The following is a 22556-nucleotide window of genomic DNA, read 5'->3' as shown; positions in this document are numbered from 1 at the left end:
CAAGACAAAGATTCTTCCATCACTAACAACTAAAGTGAATACCACTTCATTTTAAGGTCGTGAAATTCCCTTCATCCTGACACTTCTGCCACACAGACTTTTAAAAATCATCACGGCAATGACATATAGCCCAGGTGAGATGCAGCAAGAGTAGCATAGGTGAAACACCCATGCTGCCAGCTCCAGAACCCAAATGTAAGCCTCTGAATCGTTAGACATAGCTCACCTCGGAGAGCCGTACACAGCCAGGGCAAGCACAAGTGGAAGGACCGCTATCAACTGCTGCCAGAGAACAGACGCATTCTGAGGAGCAACCAGAGAAATCCTTCCAGTGAAGTCACAAACATTTCACAAATCCTTCACCTGGTCCAAAACTCAGCAACTTATTCCATCTCTCAGCAGTGAACACAGGTTTTATAGCAAACAAGCAGAGAGGAAATCAGAGATGTCACAGCTCCAAGAGATGAAATCAGAGCAAAGCTGGCAGTCTTTAGGGTTAACAGTTCTTTTTTCAGGAACACATACAACAGCTCTTTCCACACAAATGCCATCAGCTGTTGAGTAAGCAGCTCTGTTTTCTCTGCAGTCTCAGGAAGGATCACACTGGAATGGGGAAGTGGGTGTTTACCTTGTGCCGATGAGCCTCACTACCAGATCTGGGCTTTGGTAACACCTCTCCACACTCTCAGGCTGTCTGCTGACTTCAGGGCCTCAGCTCCCACTCAGGTTATGCACAAAAGGTTATCTTTATGAAGAGAAAGACTAGAGACAAAACCCAGTAAGTGTCAATCCCTCAGTGCACACACAAGGGAATGGTTCCTGTATACCCCTGCTGAGCAGATCCCTCAAGTCCTGTTCCTCCCCAAGGTGCTGACAGGAGCTCCTCTGACAGGCACCTTTACAGCCAGACAGGCCAGCACCAACAGGCACACTGCAGGGTACAGAGCTGCTCTGGATAAAGCTGAATAGATCCTTCTCTACCAGATTTCTCCGATTTCCACAGCCATCAAGGCTGATGTAGCCAGTTCAAACCATTAATAAGATTACAAGCAGTTCAGACAAGCCTGTAGTTCATAAACACTGCAGATGCTGAAGCTTCCAAGGAAGTATTCCTCCAGGTTCCCCAATTTTAACAACACTACTAGAGCAATGCAGCATTGCACAGCAATTCGTCTTACAGGAAGCCTATTCGTAGGAGCCATTTGCACTACAAATGAATGCCAAGGATTCTGACCGGAAAAGGACTGTACAAAGTGGTAAGAAACCACGTTATGTGCAGTGTGATTCAGTACTCTGAAGAAAGGCGCTTTAGATATCTTTAGGTAGCTTTAGCTTTTCTGGAGAACTAAGCAACTCAAGACTATGCACAGGACATCTGGACTACGCCAAGCCAGACAGGAAGTGAAAACATTTCACAGATGCTTTAATTTACATAGATATTTGCAGTGCATAACTGACAAGGTGTGTAAGCATCATCACTTCTATTTTCCAGATAGAAAAATGACACCACAGAACTCTGCTGCTATGCTGAGTGGCAGAGCAAGAAATAGACCCTTCATCTCCCACTTTCTGGTGCTGGAAACCACCCTCTGAAACACACTGCCTTCCTGACGCTGCGGGGCCAGCAGCAGCACAAAGCCCTGCTCCAGAAGAGTTCTGAAGGAGCAGGTCTGCATGAGGGGATGGGGAATGCTGCAAACACCTCCTAAATGAGCCACCCCATACACTGCTTTCACTGCCACAGGATCACAGGCATCACTAAAGGCAACATTAACACTGTAATTAACACTCAGATCTGGTGAATCTGTTCCTAAATGACGGTTCGTGATGTTTCAATTGCTAGGTGGGAGCTTGATTCTTTGGTTATTTCAGAAAAAGATAAAACTATACTTGATACTATTCCAGCCATGAAGAAGCGTTTCTTGAGCATGTCCCTACTCCCCTGCCTGCTTCACAGCCCACTCCAAACTCTGAACAAGAGCACTCAAGGCTTTTGTATGGGCTCCCAACCCACACACAGGTAGGAACAGCTGAAGAACCTACCCCACAGCAGAACTCTTCCAATAAAAATCACTATATTCACACACAAGAAGTGCCTGGGGGAGGCAAAGTCCCAATGCAAGCTCTTCAAACCTGTCTCTATTCACTCCTTGCAACACCACCACTACAATTCCTGCCCAAAATGTCTCAATGGCCACCCAGGAAGGATTCCTCCACCCAGTCTCTTTCATCAGGATGCTAACTCTGTAAATACTATGTAGTTTACTCCTCTTAAGTGCTACTCACCTGAAATCCAAAGGCTACTGAGGATGCTCCCAAAAGCAAATATCCACTGGGCTTCAATTAGAAGTGCTACAGCCCAACAGAGTAGTCCTCCTGGCCAGACCCTAGGGTGCTGTTAGCAAGTCACAGAATCACAGAATGGTTTGGGTTGGAAGGGACCTTAAAAGATCATCCAGTTCCAACCCCCCTGCCACAGGCAGGGACACCTTCCACTAGCTCAGGTTGCCCTGTCCAACCTGGCCTTGAACCCTTCCAGGGAGGGGGCAGCCACAGCTTCTCTGGGCAACCTGTGCCAGTGTCTCACCACTCTCACAGTAAAGACTATCTTCCTTACATCTAATCTAAATCTACCCTCTTTCAGTTGAAAACCGTTACCCCTCATCCTATCACTACACTCCCTGGTAAAAGAGTACCTCCCATTTTTCCTGTAGGCCCTGATTTCTTCCTGGTACTTTTTCTGTACTTTTTTGCATTCAAACCTAGAAGATGGGCCTTCACCTCCTCTTTCACTTTTGCATGTTTCAAATCAGGCCGTTAACTGTTCCCCTTCACTCAAGGTATGATTGTTTTCACCAGTCCTGCACAAGTTAATACCCGTAGTCTCTTAAGGATGTAACAGTGAGCTCTCTTGCCCCTTCCAGTTTACCAGCACTTTCCTGAAAATTTGAAGTGTTCAGAACCATAATACAGACACTGTATTCTGGCTGTAAGTACAATGACCCCCTGCACAACTGTACATATGCCTTTTAACACCTCAAAACCACCTTCTGTCCTCACACACCCCACAGCACTGCAAGTCAAGCAGCTTCACAACCAACCAATATCACAGATAAATACAGAACCCAGTGCTACTAGATCAGCCTCCAGTCCACTTCTATTATGGTCCCAGTGCTCCCAGACAAAAAGAATAAAAAGATCAGGATTTACAGCTATACGCATCCAAACAGCTCATAAGCTCCAGGTTCTCAGTTACTTCTGCACAGGAAGCACATGTGTACGCAGAGAACATCCCGAGTACCAGACAAGTTACTAACAAAGAATGAGCCCAAGCTACACTTCAATGAGGCTTAAACATTACAATACAACCTCCTGCTTTAGCCCCCTTTTCTCCTCCTGTGGGAAAGAACAACTCTTCAACCAAACTAGACGGGTTTTGAACCTATCTGCAAAATCCCCTTCTGAAGGTGCTTTCCAGGAGCATTGCCATAACTTTTGCAACAAAGTCACTTAATTTCAGGAGAGCTGCACCTCCCCAGCCTTTACCTGTTCACTGTCCATTCACCTCGTTGTCTGATACCTGACAGACTCACAGCTGGACTTGCTCTGTTCTAAATGACAAACCAGTGATAAGGAGCTGTGAAATTACTGACCTATAAGGAGAACGAGTCAGTGCCACACGAAAAACAAAACCCACTTACAAGGCATGATTAGCTGAACAGCAAGGCCTGATACACGTTCATTGCCAAGTTGCAGAATAAATGAGGAATCTCATAAAGAAGAGCAGGGATGACCTGAGAGGTCCAAGCCCTTGGAATAAACTCTCTCCCTCGCACCCCTGAAGTTACCATCCTGTATTCAGTAAGTTTCTCCTGTTCATATTGCTTCTATTCCTGCAATAATAAAATACACAATTGCAAGTGGAAATATCACTACAACAAAATCTCTTTGTACAGACTATCATCATAAAAGAAAAAATAAAATGGCTTACTATTATTTTCAATGCAGCAACGCTTAAAGTTAGCCCGGCTCGCCCTTAAATACTTTCAATTACTCCAGTAAGTACAACGAAGGCCTTAAGCAACCAACGCTTTTGAATCTTAAATGGGCAGGTAATTCTGTAATGGATAATCTAACAGGCTCTGTACTGTACAGCTCAGGCAAACTGGAGGCACTACCAGAAGACATGCCTAAACCATGGTCCTGATTTTTGCCAGTCGCACCTCCGATGCAATACCCCCCCGCAGGACGAGGAGGATGCGGCACAGGAATCGGGTGCTATGCAAAAGCATCAGTGCCACACACACGAGGACTGAGGACTGTCTTTATACCATCACCCAGACACCACGGCACGCTGCGTCAGGCATTAAGACAAATACGGACTCTAATGCCATCCCTACTTTAAGAAGAAGGTTGTTCAAGTAAATTAGCCTTTGAAGTTTGGTTTTACACAAAGCTTTAATAAAAGGCTTTATTAAAATGTCGCTATGAAGTGAAATCATTTTAATAAAAATTCTTTAGGAACATTACTCATATTTATTAAAACTAAAATACTTTTCAACCCTGCATCTCCTTTCCAGCATTTGTATGGACTACTTACTTACTATTCCAGCTTCAGCCAGTTGGCCGAGTTTCACTTTTAAGCTCTCATGAACACACAGAAAAAGGAAAAAAAAAAAAAAAGCTCACAGTTCATCAAAAAAATGCACTGTAAGACCAAATAAAAATTCTCCAAATTTAGAAAAAAACAAGGCACCAAGGCACTATATAATGATAGCTTTGGAAACCTATATAAAACTCATGGTTTACTACTTTCTTCTCTTTTTAAAAGGAAAGGTATCTGCTGAAGTCACGTAGAAATATATTTTGTTATCAGTGAAGACTGCTGAAAGCGTCCTAAAATGTGTGACATCTAGTCTACCCAAGCCATGCAGAAAAGCAGACCAGACCAACAAATTAAAAAAAGGAATCGACTTATATTCAATGTACATATCAAATTAAGCACAAAACCAAAACACAGCTAACAGCAGATGCACTCATATTGGCTTGAGGAAACATGCAATTTAAAAAACAAACAAACCAGCAATCTGAAACAGTATTTGTGATTTGTCTGAGTATGATTTTTTATCTGAACTTTTTAACTGTAACAAGAAAAAGAGCAGACCATTTCAAAGAGGTCATATGGGAGAGGTTTTGTTTATCATACCCCCAAAACAGACCCTGCTAACTAGGATGAACCTCTTAGGCCACTTCCTGAAAGAAGTAGCATCGCCCATAATGAACCCACAAAGATCTCAGGGACCTCAGATACACTCATGATCAAACCCAGGCCCATTTACAATACTTCATTTGGAGGGAAAAATGCAGGTAGCCATTTCAACTTTTCAGACAGAAATCATCCCCAAACCATCACTTTCTATCCTCTCTTTAAATTCCACTTTCAGAATATGGTCTCAGCCTCCCTCCTCCCCACCTCTTCCAGGTGACTTTACTCCCCAGTCCCTGGGGAACACTAGCTTTTAGGACACTGGGGTTCAACTACCCCAGTGCCAACTGAACATGGAAAAAGCAGGTCCAAAACCGGCCCTGGCCAGTTTGCATCTGGGAAATCTACTTGTCAGGAGCCGATTCTCCAAACTTGGGCTCTCCAAGGCGGGGAGCAGCTATTTATACATCACGAAGGGGCCTATTCCAGTGGAGGCCCCATGTGCATCTGCAAGACAAGGCTTAACACAAACAAAACTTCCACTATAAACCTTGATTCAGTCCTGGAAGGGGCGGGATGCCTTCCCCCTAAGCAGGCTACAGGAGATGATGCAGACGCTGCAACGTGCTTATGCTTAATACCTGTTCCTAGAAAGAAACAAAATTACTAAAGTCCTAAACATTTATGTTTATTGTATGTTATCATCCCGAACATCAGTAACATCAATACATAAATATTTGCTGAGTTGATACTCGAGCATCTCACCCTTTGCATGTTCAGGAGACAGAAACAAACCAAAACAACTTTCCTAACAAAACCCACAACTCCCAGCTCATACAAACCCCCTTCTCCAGCTTTGACTTTGGGGATCTGGGGGTGGTTTGTAACCACCTTAACCAAAAAAACCCCTCCTCGTTCACAACCAACGCTACTAAACAAACCACCCCCCGGGCGAAGATGCACAGCACATGTGTCCCAGGACCCGCAGCAGCGTTTCCCCAGCCTGCAGCACATCTGCTCCCACACAGAGATGAAAAACTCCTGCCTAAACCAAAAAAATACATCTTTCCAAACCTACCTAACAAGCTCACCCAGCACCAGGGCGCACAAACTCCATCCTCGGACCCCCCCCCCCAGCTCAGCAGCTGCCCCGCACACCCCCCCGCCCCAAACCGCATTTCAGCTTTCGGCCTCAGCAACCCTTTTGTAGGCTCCCGCACAATAACAAACCGACCGAGCCTTCTGGATGCCACCCCCCCGCCTTGTTTTGCTGAGACACACACACACACACGGCGCGACAAAAATATCTTTGTGTCACACTCCAGACGATGAAGAAAAACAACCTGCCTTTGCGGCGGGGGTGGGGGGGGGGAACACGCTTCTCCGGGCCCCCGGCCCCTGCTGGACCGCGGCGGGGAGCGGGGCGGCGGGGGGGGGACACGGACACCCGCCCTGCAGGCCTGCCCCGGCCCGGCGGCAGGAGCCCGGAGAACGGGCCCTGAGCCCAGGCCCCCCCGCCGGGCCTCACCGCGGCCCTCACCGGGGATCCCGGCCAGGCCCCGCGGCTGCTCCTGGCGCCTCCATCCCCGCGGGGGGGTGTGTGGGGGGGTGTGGGGTGTCGCACAATAAACACAGGCTGCTACAACAGCTCGAAATGGGGGGGGGGGGGGGGTATCGCCCCCACAGCCGCCCCGGCCCCCCACCGCGAAACCGCCGGGGCTGCGCCGCCGCCTCCTCCCCGCCGGGCCCAGCCGGGAGGCCGCGGGGTGCCGCAGCCGCTGGCTCCGGCTCCATTTTAGGGCTGCCTCGTCCCACCTTCCCTCACCCTCCCCTTCCTCCTCCCGCCCCCCCGGCCCCACTCACCGCCCCAAATATCCACGGCCGCCGCCGCCGCCGGCCCCCGATACCCACCTGTGGTGGTGGCGGGGAGCCGGGAGTGCCTGGGGAGCCGGGTGCGGAGGGGCGATGGACGCGGGGCGCGGCGGATGGCGGCGGATTGCGCGGCGGCGGCGGCGGGATGCGGGGCGATACGGGCTCTCGCTGCCGCTCCCTCCTCCTCCTCCTCCTCCCCCTCCTCCCCCGGCCCGGCCTGTCAATCCCGCGCGGGAGGGCGCCGCCGCCCTCCGCACAGCGCCGCCTGCAGGGCCCCGCCGGCGCCGCAGGGGCGGCCCAAGATGGAGGCGGGGGAGAAGCCGGGGAGGGGCGGCGGCGGGGGGGTCTGGGGTTGCTGAGGGACGAGGGCAGGAGGAAGGGGCAAAGCCGCGGCCATGGCGGCTGTCGCCGGCCCCAGCCCCTCTCTCTACCCCACACGCCCGGCCCCGAAGGCGGGATCTTCCCTCAGAGCCGCCAGGGTGGGCTGAGGCAGAGGGCACTGGGCCCGGCAGGGCGCCTGGCCCCTCACGAAGGCAGCAGGAGGGGTGGGGGTCAGCAAAGCCCCCAGACGCACCCCAACTCCTGTCAGCCCACTGAAACCAAAGACTTAAACAATTCAGTTAATATACCAATAACAGGGCCCTTTGTATAAGCTTCGTACAGACAAGAGAACCAAGCCTACGTGCCGAGGAGCGACCCTTCCCCAATTCAACACGCTTTGTACAGACAGGATACGCAAGTCTGCGTGCGCAGAGGTGTCTCACGTCATACGCATTAGATTTCCTGGAAATAGGCAGGTGACACCATGAGGCACCGTGCTGGGGCTGAAGGAGACCCTGAGCTCATCGCTGTGGGGTTCATCCCCTTACAGCCACCCCAGCTCGAACCACCCGCTGGGGAGGCTGCTTCCAAGGGGGTACCCAAGGCTTTTCCCTCAAGTCTTTGGCCTCCTTGCTGCGGTGACCCCAGTTAGGGCAGCGGGTCAATGGCAGGGCCGTGGGGATTTCTGTCTGGCAGGAGAAGGGCTGGAAAATAATCAGTGAAGTCAGCCTGCTGCTCCTCCTTGGTTTCATGGGCAGCGGGTTCAAAGGCAACCCAGAAGAACTGCCCCTTGGAAGGAGTTCAGTCCAGAAACACCCTTTAATTTTTTCCTCTTATTAATGATGATGGGAATGAATGCAGTAGAGCAAGGCAGACACTCCTATCCCAAAAAACTCTACCCAGCTGTAAAATACGAGCAGCTCATGAGGCAAACATGGTCCCTGCTCAGGCCAAGAGCAGCTTCAGGTCAAAACGATGCGAGCAGTGTTCTTGGCAAGAAATTGGCACTAAGGATATTGTTGTAGAAGTTGCTATGAAGTGCAGTTCCACTGCCCAGGGGATCTTTTATAGCCTGGGAGATGCGGTCTCCTTGGACACAAGGACAGAGCAGTCTCCCTTTAATTCTCCTTCCCTGTAACAAACTCACATGGGTGTTTATCAGTGTGACATTTTGCAATGAGAGGCCAGACTGCAGGTATGCATGCATTTACCTCTTAGGGACTGTCCAGCAGCTTTCAAAAATGGCACACACACAAATGTGTATGTATATATATGTCAGTCTGTGTGTATGTGTATAATATGTATGTAGGACAAGCACCTGGGCAATTGCTGGGCTCTTTCAAGTGCACTCTTTAGTTTATTCATGGGTCACCAGTCATGTGCTGTCACCCTGCACGTCCTTGCCCATGAAGGGAAGGTGGCTTTAGAGGGATTTTGCAGCACGTTTCCCTGGTGCAGGCAATGCCTCAGGAGGAACGGCCCCAGGTTACAGGAACAGCGTAAGGCCTAGCACCTGGATCGCTGCTCATGAGAGATGTATTTGATCTCAAACACTCATCAAGAGTAACGCAGAGGGAGGAAATGCATGAACAGCTTTCTGGACCATATGTGATGTTCCTACGGTTGATCTGTACTGCTATCGAAGTTGCCAGGCACTGAGCTACCAAGAGACACACCAGCGCTGCTGAAAACCATTATCTGGTTGTCAGATCCCCTCCCTTTCTGGATATCAAAGTATTACACTCTACTCCTGCCCCTTTGGTGTCTTGTCTCATCTTTCCTGCAGCATGTTTTTTTCTGTCTAGAGACAGCAGGCCAATGCCCTCCACTTCTCTCTGTATAGATGCTTACATGGAGGAGCCCACCCTCCTTCCTAACATTAGCAAACTCCCACTCACACCGACTCACCGGGCAGCTGGGGCATTAGTCTGGTGTGTTTGGTTTTTCTTTCTCCACCGATCAGACAAGTAGACGCATGCACACACACACAAATGCAAATAGCTCTTCTAACTTGCTTCCTGCCTGTACAAACCTCCCTGTCCACCATGAAGGAAGCGATGGGTCAGCCAGATTTCCAGAGTCCCTCTGATCTGGGCTGCTGCTTTTCACATTCAGCCACCCTACTCTGCAGCACCACGCTGTTTCACAGCCCATGTCAGCTGAGGAGGAAGAGGAGAGTGAACCATTTTGTACTACATGCTGTTGATGCACAATAACGACAAGCACCCAAAGGCATTCATGCTGCCTTTCAGGAGATCCGGGCAGTGTGGGATCCCCTCACTTTCAGTGACTCATGCAGCCACCTACAACCCACACCATCAGCAGGTGACTCACGCAGGCTTGTCCAGGTCAGCGTTATGCACACCTGCTCTGCTCTGTAATAAGCAGTTCCCCAAAGGTCTCTTGTGCATCTCCAAGGCAACAATCCAAGGCCAAGGGAATAGATGCGCCAATTAAAGAAAAAACTAATGCAACCTGTTGTGGAGATCAAAAGGCCAAAGTAAACAAATGAAAGACAATTCTAGATTCATTACCAGCTGTGTACACTGCAACCCCCACAAACTCATGGCTTTTCCACCTGTGCCCAGCAGTATGCTGAGGCCAGCTCTACAGAGCTTTGCAAGTCTCATGGCTCAGGACTGCATTGGGGTTGGGCTTCTTTGCTCCTTGCTGTTCAAAGCTGGGTGCGATCTGTATAGTGAAAGGACATAGTCTGTCCCTACCACCAAAGGGAAGAGCATGGCTCTGCCACATCCTGGTCCATGGGGACACCATCAGACCTTGGCATAAGGTGATAAATTCCTGTGCTGCTCTTCAAAAGACCTGCACCATCTTTCACCTGCCTGTGTATAAACCAAAACAAGTGGTATAAAATGAGAGCTGGTGGGATTGGACCCACAACAGACTGTGAGGGAGGAGTGTCAACAACGAGAAGAGATTTGGGCAGAGACTGATGAACAGGTTTCACTTGGATGAAGTTCAATGTACAGCTCTACGTAGGATCCATTTTGGAAGGACTGCTCGCCCACTCTGATTTTTGACCTGTTCCAGAGAGCTTAACAAATTATTCCCTGGACAAGAGAGTCAAATTCTCTTGCAGCAGGAAAAGTCCTGCTTCCTCTTCGAGGATTAATTACAAGCGAGAGCAGAAACCCTGCTGTGTGCTTCATCCTTCCAGTAGTGAAGAATCTTGTCAAATAGAAAGTAACCAATGCAGAGGGCTTACAGCCCTAGTATAGAATTTGCATCTACAGAGATGTCTTGTGGTCGAAGGCTTCCTACAAATAGTAGAATTACTATTATATTCTTCAGCTTCTACAAAAATTTGCTCTGTTTCTATAAATCCCTGACCATGGCTTGCATCATGCATGGTGATTTACAGCAGAGCAAACTGAAGGCTAAATGCTCCTGTGCCATTTTGGTATCACTTTGCTCAGCTGTAAATGGCAGCCTGCAGCGCAAGACAGGGCCCTACTGCCCTCACAGTCATTCACAAAACTCCACAATCCCTTTGGAAAAAGCAAAGCCATCCTGCTCAGAAAAAGCAAAGTGATCCTGCTCTGGTCCCTATCCAGAGGCCATTCAGCACACACAAAGTATGTATTTGCCTCACTGGGTCAGGTCACGGTCCTTCTGGTTTTCCATCTATCTCAGACAGCAGCCAACATCAACTGCTGCAGAAGAAACACACGATGGACAGTTGTGGAGTAACCTGTCCATGGGAGAATATGCTTTCTAATCCCATGAAGTAGGAGCTGGTTTATGCCCTGAAGCATGAAAATCCATTTCAAATTCAGCTGTGTCTAAATCAAGAATGCCTCGTGCCTGTGTTGACTCCATTAGCTCACCTGAGACAGCTACAGGGAAATTCAAGCCTGCAACTAAGTAAACAGGGCCTTAGGACCCAAAGCCCAGTCATCAAGAACATCAGTAGAGTTGAGCTGTCATATATGAAAGATGGGAGAGAAGAGACAAGTAGCTCTGGCAGTTCTCTGTAATCCCATGTTCAATGCTGTGTTATCCAAATAGAAGGAAATGCTTTGAAAGCTAGACCTCAAACAGAACAAAGGGACATTGGGTCTCAAATAGAAAAGGTTGATTTTTCCCCCTCTTATTTAAGACCTAATATCAATAGAGATGTTCTCATAAACTTGTTTTTAGGAAGAATAAAGAGGTGCTCTGATGAGAGAGGAAGCTGGAGCCTCTCACCTCTCTAAGCTGAAATAGGGTATGGAATACTGGGAATGGGAAAAGAGTATGAAAACCCAGGAATCCTGGCCTTTACTCCAAACTAGGTTAAATGTGACCAGGGAAAGCAAAAACTGCAACACTACGCTCACTCTACCTCACACTAACTCACAGCACAGTCCCCTCTGTGCATCTGCTTTAAGTATCTGGTGTCTTGCAATACAATTATGACAGCTCTGCTTTCAGAGTCAGTTTGCAGAGCATCTTCATTTTTTTCCCCAGCATTTGTTGAATAGCTGACCAGTTCATAGGGTATCAAATCCAACTCTGGCCTTGAGATTGCTGCACCATTATATGTATAAAGATTTACTTTACAGGTGGGTGTGAAAAAAACATGCTTTAGCTAAGATGATCCCATTCTCACTCTTCACCAAATCTCACCCTTGAGGCAGGGCAAAGCCACCGACTCCTGATCCTTCCTACTGCAGAGGAGGCTGAGTGCCCCCAGCTGTGGTCTTATTTGCTATTTTTTCCCCTTCCCTCTCCCCCAATTTCTCAGATGAGAGCAGATTCAAGTAGTTAGTTATTGCCACTTGTAGCTGCTGGATCAGGTAGAGGCTGCTCCTTTTCTTCTTTATTCCTTTGTGGCCCGTGGGAGTTGCAGGGTCTGTATAAAACCGAGATGCCATTGAAGCATTTCTGTTTGCCAGACTATTGTTTGTCCTTTTAAAGTCTGCAGACCCACGCCATTCTTCATGAGCGAATGCTGGCTGCCTGAAGGACAAACCAAAATGACTATTTAAGGCACTAAAAAAAGAAATCATTTAAAACAGAGTTGATTAAAAGGAAGACACTATTCTTCCAATAAGCAGTGAATTGCTTTCAGCTGGCTTTAGCACTGAGCTTTGCTTGCAGTGAGAACCAAATACTAGTTGTCTGATACTGCAAGTATTTTAGAGGCACTTCATCAGCCATGACTTCAGTTTTTCCTTGTGTGTAACTGCAAGACAAGACTACTGCTTCTGCTCATCCTGGCTTGGTGATTTTTCCTTTGACTGTGCTGTTCAGAAGCTGACAAGGCTGTTCTTTGGGCAGCTTTCAAAGCCCAAGCTCTTTCTTACTACATCCACTTGGAAGCCCTCGCATGGCCTTGGTTGCCTAAATGGCAAGAGGTTCAAGAATAATTCAAGAAGCACCATGCATCTTTCTCACAATGTGACAGTTTCTGTTCTTCAAAAGACTCTAGAAATTGTTGGTGACATGCTGAATTTTCAGCACACTCAGAAGAAAATGGGGAGATGGAGGTGCAAGTACTCAAGTTTTGCCAGGCAGAGACTTGTTTTTTCAATGCAACATTTGCTCCCCGAACACAGAAGAACCCTCCTAGGAGCATTTGCTTTTGTAGTGAGCACCTTTGTTTGCTCTGCCAAAGCCCCCTTTTTCAACCAGGTTAGAAAAAAATCAAGACAAATGAGGGAATCCAGTTATTTGACACAGAGTCCTAGAAGGTGTATCTCAAAACACAAGGAATATTTCTGAGAAAGGCAACACATGCCTGTGTTAGATCAAGCTGTCTTTTATGACAATTCATATGTGTGCATAATCCAGTGATCTGCCTTATTTCACTCTAAATCTGAAGATCAGCAATTATCCCAAACAACACCAGAGACAAACCTCTGTAGAGCTGACCCAGATATTTTAGCAACAAACCCCACTCTCTTTTGAAAATGCCCTTTCATTCACTCTAGTACATCCAGTCATGAAAACTGCAGCCTACTTTGGGGACAAACGGGCCAAATATTTGAGGCTGGAGTTAGCCACAAGACCTGCACTGACAAAGAAGGGGAAGCCTCCCCAAACTGGAAAACAAGGATAGGCAAATCTGTACTTTCCCCAGATTTATTGACAGTTTTAAGGTACTGTAATTGATTTTGCAATGCCTAATATTCATCTAGATTTAAGCTAACACATAAATGTTGTTTCCTACCTTGAAGCCCTCATAATGACCATGGATGTGGCAGGCATGTAAGTTCACGGGCACGTTTGGGTTCACAGTTCCAACGTTCAATCACAACCATCTGATTCCTCCGCTCCATGTGTTGCGAGGCAGCTGTTGTTTCACAGTTCAAAAATATCTCGCCTCACCCCGCCAAAGGCAACTATCAGCTGCTTCCGAATGCGATGAAGCTGATGAGAATAAGTGATTTTGGTAGAACTGCAACCCCTGCTGTAAGCAAGCAGACTCTTGCTGTCCCTGACAAGCACGGCTTTGATCTGTGGTGGGATGATCACAGCCCGGCCAGTGTGTGAATCCTGCACACATGCAGAGACAGAAATGCTCACTTGCGATGAACGGGGGCTGTAGGATTCACTTCCAGAGCCGCCAAGCAAAGGCCTTTGTTTGGAACATCTCCAGAGTTGCAGCATTCCCTTTTACTTGGAGAATTTATGAAATAATGCTACGCTTTAGTGAGCGGTTTTTCTCGTGACTGGATTTGTCCTTTCTGTCTCGTGAGATCACACGAATTCCCTTTTGAGTTCAGTCTCTTCTTTAATTATTAACACAATTTTTAAATATTTCAGCGGGCGCTAACTATCTCTGCTCGGGAAAACGCAGCCTCACAAAAAGATGCAGCCACCGCAGGCGCTTCCCTGCCGGTGCCCTGCCGGGGAGTCCGCCGGGAATGGCGGCAAGGCGCGACTCCCCACGGGCCGTGGGGGCAGCGCAGGGCTCAGCCTCCCCACGGGAGGAACACGGGTGGAGGGTGTAACGCTGCCCAGGGCACGGCTGGCCAAGGGCCAGCAGCCCCGCGGCTCCCGGGGGCTGCTCCGGGCCGCCCTCCCGGGGCCGGCGACATCCCCCCGTGTCCCCACTAGAGGGAGCGACAAATCCAGCCTGGGAGCCGGCGGCTGGCCTGTCCCCCCCCCCCCCCCCCACGCGTGCCCACGGAGCTCCGAGGGCTGCACCCCGCGGGCAGGGATGGGGCAGCAGCCAGCCCCAGCCCCCCGCATCTCTCCCCGGGAGCAAACGGCCTGTGTTTTGGGGGGAACAGCTCAGCTCACCTGCTGCGCGGTGGTCCCACACCTACTGGCGGTGCTCAAAGAAGAGGCCAAGGCATCGAGAAGATGCTTTGCTGTGTGGGAGTGGGGGTTTGCCTGGTGCTGGTGGCTGAAACCCTTCACCCACTGCAGGGCCAAGATGTGTGTGGGGGGGAGAGGAGGTGGTGGGAAATGGGGGTGAGAAAGGTGGAGAGCCCTGGGAGGAAAATGAGGAAGGAGAAGGGAATGAAAGAGCAACAGGGAGAGAAGGGAAGGGGCCACACTGGCAAAGTAAATCCATGTTGTAGAGAAGTTCCCTTTTCTATCCACATGGCCTCACAGCAGGGCACAGCGGGATGGAAACAGCCACATCAGTGATGGGAGCCCACATGCCCTGTCTTGGGACATGAAGCAGAGCCAAGGTGCTGGGGCAGCCCGGGGGACAGGCAGGGAAGTCAGTGCTGTCCTCTTCCCCAGCTCCAGTCCCCTTCCCCGGCTCTGGTCCCCACCAAGGGCAGGGACAAGTTTGCAGGCTGGGTTCAGTGGGAGAGCAAGAGAGAAGGGCCAAGGATGGGGGAGAGAGAGGAGGCTGGGAGTGAATAAGCCATGGATGGAGCCATCAGGGCTCTGGGAGCTTCCCCAGGGCTCAGCAAAGAGCTCCAGCTCTGCCTGTGAGCTGCGTGGCTGGAGAGAACACAGCCTACTCGGGGACAGATGGGGTGGTTGGAGGAGTTTGGGGCACTGCTCCTAGTGTGAAGGGATTTACAATGGTGAGAGCAAGGCCTCCATCATCAGGGTGCTGCAGAGTGGGTTCCCAGCAGGGACAGCCATGGCATGTAGGTGTCTGTGAGGAGAGAAGGAAGAACCAGAGTGGGAGGGAAGGAAGAGAGAAGGGAAAGGACTCAGTGCTCCAGCTGCAGCCAGGGCTGCCCCAAACCCAGAGGGCAGCTCCTGCTTTGCTATTTAAAACCTGCTCAGGGTGTGCTAATGAACCTGGCTAATGAGCACCAGCCCTGGTAAACACAGCCTGGCTCATCCTCACACCAAATCACCTTGTAGCTTTGCTGAGCCCCCTGGGGTGGGGGTTGTTTGTATAATGTGATGGGGATATGCTACAGCCCTGGGCAGCTCTGATCTGTGTCCCCCAGGGCTGGCAGGGACCCCCAGTGCTCAGGGACTCCCAGAAGGCTTCCTGCAGCCTCTGTGCTCCCCCTGGAATAACCCAAACCCATATTGCATCATCACCACAGTTTTGCTGAATGTACCATTCTTTCCCCTCCAGGTCCAACATGTACCTGTAGGGTCTCCAAGGGGCCTGTGGCTCCTCTGCTTTGCCCTTGCAATCTTGGAAAGAGGAGCGTGGGCAAAGGCTGTGACCAAAGAAGAGGTTCAGCAGTCACAGATGGAAACCTGGTGGCTGGCAGACCCCATCCTGTCCAAACAGATGTGGGGGACAAGTGCCACCGGGGTCTGCAGCAGCCTGAGGACACCCTGTGTGTGTCCCAGCCCAGAGAAGGGATGCTATGGTCCAGGAAGCCCAACCCACCTGCCTTGCAGCCTGGACCAGCGCTGATTTTAGATACAAGAAAACAGAGGACCTGGGACAAGAGTGCAATGAGGCTAATTTCAGCAGCTTCTCCCTGTGCTGGCGGGAGGTGCAGGGGCTGCTGGGGTCTCTCCAGACTCCTCCATGAGCCTCACACTGCTTCTGCCCAGCCCTGTTGGTGGGGATGGGGTGTGGGGGCCGGCAAGAAGGAGCCCCTGACCTTGCTTGGGGTGTGCGTCTCGCCTCGCCGTGGAGGAGAGACAGGCGATGCTAGGGCTGGCAGGCGCTGCGGCGGGAGCACAGCCAGGGGGTTATTAATAACCTGCTGAGTCAGGGGGGGCTCTTGGGTTTCAGGATCACAAGACACAGACGCCGAGCGGCTCAGATGGATCCCCCCATTCCTACTTTTTACATTGACAGGGACAACTGCTAGGCTGGGTGGGGGCTGCAGCCGGAGCTGGGCACCTTTGGGCCTCGCAGGGTTGCAGGGCGAGGACTGGAGCTGTGACATCCCCAAAATATGAGAGCTGCCCTAAAGGAGTTAAGCAAGGAGGGCTGGGGCAGAGACACACAGCATTGATCAGCTATGTCAGGACATAGGAGCTATACCAGCCCCATTTCCCATCAGCATAATCAAACCACATCATGGGGAGAAGAATGAGTACCATGGGCTTCGCTGTCAGTCCTGCTTCCCTGCAGGGTCCTCTCTGCAACCCGCAAAAATGCTGTGACTGAGGCTGGTGTCTTGCTGCCACCCAAAGGGATGGAGCCAGGGACCTTGTAAGATGCAAAGAGAATCTGGAGGATCTTGCAAACACGCACATCGCAGTGTCTAATTGCAAGAGTTTTGCAAGGGCTGAAAAGCCTCAGGGGATGGATCAACTCTAGCTAGCACAGGACTGGATCAGACCTCCCAGAAAGTGTGTTGTCCCATCCTGGCTGCCACAGGGTCACCTGTGTTCCTGTTGAAGCACTTGGCATTGTCACACAGACAGGCTGAGGTCTGCTCTGGGATGGCGATTCCTTATGCATCACTATGGAAAAGTAGTCAGTGATGTGGAACAGATTAACTTTCAGATGCAGCAGCCCATGGTAGCAGCGTGCATTGGCAACGTACAGATCCTCTAGCAACTACCGTGCAAGAGCGGCTGGAGCGGCAAGAGCCATCCCCAAGCCTGACCCTGGCCCTCAGTGGTGCTGTCAAGGCAGGGGAGGTGCAGGCACCCCTCACACACACGCGAGCACCCATCGTTCGCTGGTCTGTGCTCTGGGCTCCAGACACTCACACCTAGAGCTCTTTAGGGCCACACAACCCACTGGTGTGGGGTTGCTCCCCTGTGGTTTTGTGTGGTCCCGCTCCCCTTTCCCCCCTCCTACCCCCTGGGTGCGCTGGGATGCAGTTGACTGTGGGGAGGGAGAGCACCCCTGCTTTTGCTGGCACCGTGCTCCAGGCTGGCACCCAGCATTGCTGTCTATTTTTCCACCCAGGACAGGACCAAAATAAATCTGTCTCACCCCTCCTCAGCAGCTGTTATGGACATCACCCCAGCCACGCTGGTTTTCCCTGGCCCCTCTGCTGTTACAGCGCTCAAACCCCAGTGTCTGCAATTGCTATTGCTGTAGCTGCCACTTGCAGTGGCTGGAATAAGTGAAGTGCTGAAGCTCCGCTCGACTTCAGTGTCCCTGGAGAGGTCTCATTTTGTTGTATCAGGCTGTCTGAGCAGCCGAGCCCCGTTCATTTCAATTAGGCTGATAACTCTCAAATCCTATTTACCTTTATGGATGTGTTAGCATCTTACTGCTTCCTGCACCACGTCCAGATTAAAGGGTGAGCAAGGAGTACTTGCCATTCGATATCACATGCTGACTGTTAACCCTCGCTGCACCCGTTGCAAGGCCGATCCACAGCACTAGTTCCTGCAATGAGTAAACTGAGACACAGATAAAGCCGTATCGAAGGGACACAGTGAACCTCATGAAGCTGGGAGCAGCCTGAGGCATTAACCCACAGATTAGCAAAAAACCCAGTCTATGACTTTTGGTTTTAAACAAACACTTTACATTTTAGATGATACATCTGGAAAGGCTGTAGTCCCATGAATCTCCTTTTTGACTAGGTGCTCCCTCCCAGTGGGACCTGTCCTTAGGTCCGTGTACCTCACTTGGATTTTAACAATCATTTACCATCGCAACACATTCCAGCACTTAAATAAGCTCCTTGAGAGGGAGAGATAAGGTATCAGCTTTCCGGTTCATCTTGCCAGTCTGTCTGCAGCAGATAAGCGTGTTGGGCAGCAGGAAAAAGGTTATCTAGAGAGGAAGCTGAGCAACGGTTGCTGTTATTGCAGGAGGCTTTGAAAAAAAGTAACTCCACCAGGAATCCCACAGCTCATACAAGCCCTTCCCAGCGGGATGTGATTGATGGTTGGAGTCCAGCTGTGCCTTCCTCCCAGGGTGGGAGGCATCTTCCCGTATGGCGGAGGGGAGAGCTGTCGAGACGGTCGTGCTCTCCAGGGAAGGTCACGATTGGAAGCAGGTGCCCAAAAACCTGTTGCTTTCCCTCTCTTGCTCATCTCTCCTGTCCTGCCCCTGCTTTGAGGAGCTGCAAAAGGAGGGGTTTGGTGTAGTGTCCCTTCTGCCACCCCTTCAGCACATTTTGAATGTTTCTGGGCTGAGGAGTCTGCAAGAGGGAATCTCTCTGCCTCAAACTGGGGCACTGCTGTTCTGGTTGTGCATGGGGTCCCGGGAAACCAGCACTGGTCTCCCACTGATCACTGAGGAGCAAGAGTGGGAAGGAGTCTCTGACAATTCCCAGACTTTCTTAACCAAAGATCACCTTGCTTTTTGGGACAAGAGAGGAAACAAGCCATGTTGGGGGGGGTTCATTTACAACCTAGTGAAAAATGTGCCTTTCCTTTGGATGGCTGCTTGTTACTTTATCTTCCGGCCTGTGGTTTGCTTGCTCGTTTGCAGGTGCAAAAATGATGTATGTCATCTAAAAAAAAAAAAAAAGCAGCCATTTTCAGTGAAATTCAGACTCCTTTTCTCCCTTCTTGTGATCACCCAGGCACAAAAGACCCCACATTGCAGCAACACTGGCTCAGGAAATGTTCTGAATTGGGGGCTGCAGAACAATAACAGGAACAAATCCTGCCAGGAAGTTCTCTGAATCCGCTCAGCCACCTTCTCTCCCCTCTGGAGCTTCCAGCTCCCTCCTGCCTCCCCTCCCAAGACATCCTCACCGCATCCCTCCACATGCTCCTGTTTTGCTGATTCCCATTAATCTGTGTTTTATATAACCCCTCCTGGCTTGTGCCAGACACAAAAGTGATGCATTACCATGCTATTAATACACAACTATAGGATTTAAAGCAAATAAAAACTCCCTCGCAGCCAGGGGAAGCAAACCATGACAAACCAGCTCCAAGGTGCAAATCCCAGCAGGTATCAGCACTGGGTGCGCCCCAGCTCCTCGCTGTGGACCTGCACCCAGATGTCAGAGGCTGATTCCTTAATCACTACTGCATCAAGTGTGTTTAACTATTGCACAGCTTCTTGGCTTGAAGCAAACATCACCAAATGCCCAGAGCACTTTGGACTCTGGGCAAGTGTTTTGCAAACATCCATCACTGTAGCTCTCAACTTCTCTTCCCATAGCTCTTATTTGAATTAATCTCTGCAGGTCTGACTTTCCAGCACCGATGATCTTGCGCAAGGCTGCTGGTCCTGGGAGAAGTGAGAAAGTCAGAGAGGGTCTGTCCCATGAGTGAGGGTGTATCAGAGGGATGGGAACTCTGCAAGGACAGGGCAGTTTCTGGGGACTTGAAACCAGCCCCACCTGTTTGAAATATGCTAGAAAAGTTGGGAGAGATCCCTGCGCAATGCCGAGGTCCCTAAACCCATCCTCATCCTCCAGAGAGGATATAAAGGGAGGAGCATTGACATTTCCAATGGCCCTGAGGCTGTGAGGCAGGGCCAGCAGCATTTGCCGCAGGGCTTCCCAGCTGCCGAGATGTGACCCCACTCGCGGAGCACCCTGGAGTCGCCTGGGTGCTACAGCCAATTTGTTCCAACTCCACAATTAGCAGTTCATCATGGCCAAGCTGCGAACAAAGCAGCTGTAATAGTGCCCAGCTCGCTTGGGCTGTGAGAGGTTAACCATTTTCAAGCGACGCCTGTGATTAACTTTTCCTAAATCTCCAATTCTTCCCTGCCTTCTATTTTTAATAAAAAGAAAAGGGGGGGAGGCGGTATTTACAAGGGATTTCACTCAAATAATGAAATAAATGTGATCAGCCAAGGGATCCTTAATCTGCTTTGACTCTTGTGTCCTGGGGAATGAACACTGAGATCTTTGCTGCCTCCGAGTCCCAGCGAGGCGGGGAATGAAGCAACCCCGTCCCTGCCTGGTTGGGGGGCAGAGCCCACCACACCACCTTAATTCAGGCACTGTCTTCAGACATAGGCACATCAGCCAGGGACTCTTGGGTCGACACTGGAGAAAACCACCTCTTCACTCATCCGCTCCCACCCTGCAGCCAACGTGTCCATGCCCCGGCCTGCAGCCTGCCGTGCCGAGGCAGGAACAAGCCACGTTGCTATTTCAGATGGCCAGACAGATGTAAAAGGCATTGGCTGTATTCACACATCTTCTATCTGCAGCATCACTGGCTCCAACAGCACCCTCCGTGGTACACGCGTAGGGAGGGACCTTCCCATTTCTTTAGGCTTTGCCCAATATATTAAACTTTTAACCTGGAAATGACATGGTTACTTATCATTTTAATACAAAAACTTAACTGAAAATGACACAGATGAATCTCCCTAACTGGGGAGAAACTTTTGAGCCCCAGAAAAGAGTCTGTTGCTGCTGGGGCCGCCCTGTGTGGCCTGGTGCTGCAGGGAGCGGTGCTGGGTCTGTGCCTGCGGCACCGAGCTGCTGGGAGCCTGTTAAGTCCATGGGTCCCTTCACCCCCATCAGAAACACCCCTGAGTGAATAAAAGGGGTGCGTGTGCCCAAGAAAACCCAGCATGGGGTGAACTAGGGCCACACCTGTGCTACTGCAGGGAGACCTTGTGTAACAGCCTTCCTAATTCCCCCTGAGTCCTCAAATCTGCCAACCTGCTCTCTGGGTGCCAGCCAGCGCCCATGCTTCCCTCCTGCCTCATCCTGGGGGGGGACACGGGGCCTGAGTCACCCCTTCCTGGGGGACAGCAGAGTGGATCCCCCTGGCAGCCCCATGGCTGGGAAGGCAGTGCAGCCCTGATGCGGGAAGGGATTTGTCCCACATTCATTTCAGCACATCCCCAGCCCCTATCGCACAAAACAGCTCACTGGAATAAAACACCAGCTTAGGTTGGGAAGGGAGGGACTAAACACCCCAGCTGTGATTCCCGCATATGCTCAAAGATATAATCCAGATTTGCTACTCGCCCTGGCACCTTTTTTTTTTTTTTTTTAAATAAATTAAAATCTCTTTTTGCTGCTGAGCGTAATCAGTATTAGGGTAAGGGAAGGAGGGGCCTTTCACTCTACGCAGCAGAATCACAAATGAAATAACTGTCACCACAGCCTGGGACTGTCCTGGCTGCATGGAGACACGCAGCGCTGATGGCAGCGGCCCCCGAACCCATGTGCTGCACTTGCCTTCTCTGGGCCATTATCTTAATTCATCTGTTAGATGAACTGAAAGGCAGAAGATGCCCTGGTCAAGGGGATGGAGAGGTGTCCTGGCTTGGGAGGGACCACTCCTCCCCAAGCCTCCTGCTGAGCCTCGCACGGCTCAATTTGGGGGTCTGAAGTTTCAGGGGAAATGCTCACATTCCTGGGCAATTCTGAAGGATCTCAAACCGTTTGGCCTTTTGCCTCCCTGCAGCCACATGGCCATGGTCAGCACCTGTACAGAGCAGCGCTGGCGTCCTGCTGCAGCTCACCCAGGACAGCTGGGGCCAAACCCCTCTGTGAGCATCAGCACGAGCTCCAGGAGAGTGGAGAATGAGGCACAAAAATTATTTGCCTCAGCTGCTGGCTTACAAGTCACACATGCTCGCAAGACCCACTGGTGTTTCTTACGACCACTGCTAAATCTGAGGCCAGTGGAGAGCACAACTGGGTGCTGCCTCCAGCACATTACACAGGAGCGCACAGTTCGGCAATGCTGCCGTGGCTCAGATCCATCCCCATCCCCCTGACACCCTCTGAGGAGGGAGAAAACCCTCCTCTGGCTGCAGAGCTTTAGGGACAGGCATGCTGCATCCATGCTCCTCCTCACGAGCAGCAACCGAGGGCTGGAAGGCAGATGGCATCTGTGCAAATTTAAAGCCCAAAACCCAGGGAGGTTGTCCTTTCCCTTGTGCTGCTGTGCCCTCCTTGCCTCTGAGCCA

At 50.6% G+C, this 22556-nt stretch overlaps 1 protein-coding gene across 13 annotated transcripts in view; it reads right to left on the bottom strand.

The window, feature by feature from the left end:
• The window catches only part of PRRC2B (proline rich coiled-coil 2B), a 51954-nt gene extending 44640 nt beyond the window's left edge, over window positions 1-7314 (bottom strand). For 9 of the 13 annotated variants that reach the window (XR_012631866.1, XR_012631867.1, XM_074891519.1 and 6 more), the window contains exon 1: window positions 7070-7313. The gene's annotated coding sequence lies outside the window, so the exon portion shown is untranslated. Of the gene's footprint in view, window positions 1-628; window positions 737-7069 lie in introns of those variants that run through there. The other 4 variants (XM_074891520.1, XM_074891524.1, XM_074891528.1 and 1 more) reach the window with 3 other exon arrangements.
• Between the last annotated feature and the right edge of the window lie 15242 nt (window positions 7315-22556).

This window comes from Strix uralensis, chromosome 21 (assembly GCF_047716275.1).
Source record: "Strix uralensis isolate ZFMK-TIS-50842 chromosome 21, bStrUra1, whole genome shotgun sequence".
Classification (NCBI taxonomy): domain Eukaryota; kingdom Metazoa; phylum Chordata; class Aves; order Strigiformes; family Strigidae; genus Strix; species Strix uralensis.
This window is presented reverse-complemented; position numbering and strand designations above follow the sequence as displayed.